We start from the raw sequence: 2,809 nt of genomic DNA on the forward strand, positions 1-2,809 counted from the left end.
GTTTCTTGAGCTATAAAACAAGAAAAACTCTAGGTCTCATAGCCAAAAATTGCCTAATTTTCACAGTAGCAACATTTTCATAGTAGAAAGTCACAGCATGTGACCCAGTTAGATGTAAGTGTAAGTCAATATACAGATCCCAAAAATTCGTTTGAGTGATGGAGAGGACAGGTACTATTTAGAAAGAGTCCTGCGTCATTGTCTCGAGTAACAACTTAAATCATCCTCCAAACCCTCTCCTAAGGAATTTGTGGCCATTTACTAGAGCAATCATATGTTAAAAAAAAAAAAAAGAAAAATCAAATTTAAGAGTATTTGACACTGTCTCTGAAATCATTCTAATAGCTGGGGATCCAAGATGCCTCTGTATCCTACTAATCAAAATTAGGGCTCGTGGAAGTCAGAGAATTAATGAAGTTTTAGCTCAAGTCTTACAGTGGGCCCAACTAGTGTAGACCCAATCTGTAGACATTTTTCAGGATTTAAAGAAAGGACCTCACTAACGAGGCCAGCAGACGTTGAGAGTGTAATTAGAGAATACCATGAGTGTGTCGTGACAAAAATTTGAGAAACTAAAGTGTTTAAGTTTCTTGAAGACTCAAATTAACAAAATTGACAATAGAAGATATTTTTAAAATAGCCCTATGTCTATTTAAAAAGTTGAATTCATAATTGAAAACCATTTCACAATGAGAATCTCAGATCTAGATGGCTTCACTGGTGGATTATAGCAAAATTTAAATTAAGAATAATACACTATTTATATATTTTTTAAAAAAGAGGAGTAGTAAGAACTTCTCAACTCATTTAATGAGGTCAGTATTATTCTCAGACCAAAACTGGCAAAAATATGATAAGAAAAGAATACCACAAACCAATATTTTAACGAACATAAGTATAAAAAGCTCCAAAATAAGGATTATAAATTATGACTAAACGGGGATTATGCCAAAACTATGAGGTTGCTCATAACATTCCAAAATGAATCAATGCAATGTAATAACTTAATTAGAATCAAGGGGAAATTATATTATTTCAATAGATACAGAAAAGTCTTATAATAACTTTAATGTATATTCATGAATAAATCTAGAAATAGAAGGAAACTTCCTGAAATTAAGAGGCTCTTTGAAAGACATACAGAAAACATCATAGCTAATAGTGAAAGACCAAATACCTTCCCTTAAAGATCATGAACAAGGCACAGATACTCCACCCTCGTTTCTTTTGTCCCACGTTTCACTGGAGGGACCTAGTTGATGTCATAAATCACATATCAGCAACAACAACAACAATGAAACTGGCATCTCAAGTGGGAAGAAAGAGGTAAAACTGTCTTTTTATTTTGTTTTGTTTGTTTATTTGTCTCACCTGAAAGAAATCCTATGAGATTCATTTTAAAAAGCTACTAATATATTAGATGAATTAGCAAGATTGTAGGATACAAGACCAATATGCAAAATCCACTCTATGTCTATACACTAGTAAAAATCAATTAGAAAGTTAAATAAAATAATGCCATTTGCCATAGCATCAAAAAATTAAATGTTTATGGTAAAGCTGACAACCTATACCCTGAAATACTGGTGAGAGAAATTTAAAAGTTTCAAATAAATGAAGAGATTTACTGAGGTCATGTCCCAGAAGATTCAATATTGTAAAATGTTAATTCCTCATAATTTTTTCTTAGTTTCAATGCAAAGTTTATCCAAGTTTAAGCAGAATATTTTCTAGAAATTAAGAAGCTAATTCCAAAATAATGAGTACATTTCAAACAGCATCAAAATAAAAAAAAAAATCAAAATTTAAGAACTTATATTACCTGGTCTCAAGACTTGTTATAATACTATATTAATCAAGACAGTGTGCTATTGCTGTGTGAATAAATATATCAATGTAAAAGAAAAAATCTAGAATTAGACCTATAAATATATGGTCAGTTGATTTTTGACAAAGTTACAAAGTCAATTCAATGGAGAACATAATCTTTTAATGAATGATACTGAAAACTTGAATATCCTTATGCAATAAATAAATACATTAATAAACTTAGATCTTTACTTCTCATCGCATATTAAAATTAATAATAATTAAATTATAGATTTGCAATCTCCGGCCATGGCACCATGAATGTGCTCGATCTCATCTGATCTCAGAATCTAAGTAGGGTCGGGCCTGATTAGTACTTGGATGGGAGACCACCTAGGGAGACCAGGTGCTGTAGGCGATTAAAAAAACATTATAGATTTAAATGCAAAACCTAAAGTTATAAAACTTCCGGAGAAAACACAACATCTAACCTTGGGTTGGGCAAAGCTTTTTAGGCACAACATTAAAAACACAATTTGCCGCGTCCAGCAAGTGGCGAATCCTGCCACGTCCAGTGCGGCCCTGGAAAATAATCCTGAGTGGGAACGGAAGTAGAATGAGAAAAGAAAGAAGACAGAAAGCTGGGATAAGGGGGGGCCAATATCCACTGATGATGGAGTAGAGAGAGATTTTCTTTTTGCAAGTTGCTTTTATACAAGAGCAGACATTTGCTGGCTAAAATGAGATAATCTCCACCCAGCCTCCACGTCCTACTATAATCATTTGCATTTCCATAGGGTAACCCCCACCCTACACTGACTGCTAAAATCATTTGCATTTCAACACCCACATTGTTCTCCAATCTCTTCCTACTTCCCATTCTTAGGAGGATTCCCGGAGGCGAGGCGATCCTTGGTTGGCCTCACAGATTGCAAGGACCTTGTCAGCTTGCAATCCGCTCTCCACGATTCACACAAGAAAAAATTAATACATTATACTT

At 33.8% G+C, this 2,809-nt stretch overlaps 1 pseudogene; it reads left to right on the plus strand.

Moving 5' to 3' along the window:
• Positions 1-2,108: 2,108 nt before the first annotated feature.
• On the plus strand, positions 2,109-2,227 carry LOC112485707 (annotated as a pseudogene).
• Positions 2,228-2,809: the final 582 nt, after the last annotated feature.

This window comes from Pteropus alecto, unplaced genomic scaffold (assembly GCF_000325575.1).
Source record: "Pteropus alecto unplaced genomic scaffold, ASM32557v1 scaffold5, whole genome shotgun sequence".
In the NCBI taxonomy this organism is placed as follows: domain Eukaryota; kingdom Metazoa; phylum Chordata; class Mammalia; order Chiroptera; family Pteropodidae; genus Pteropus; species Pteropus alecto.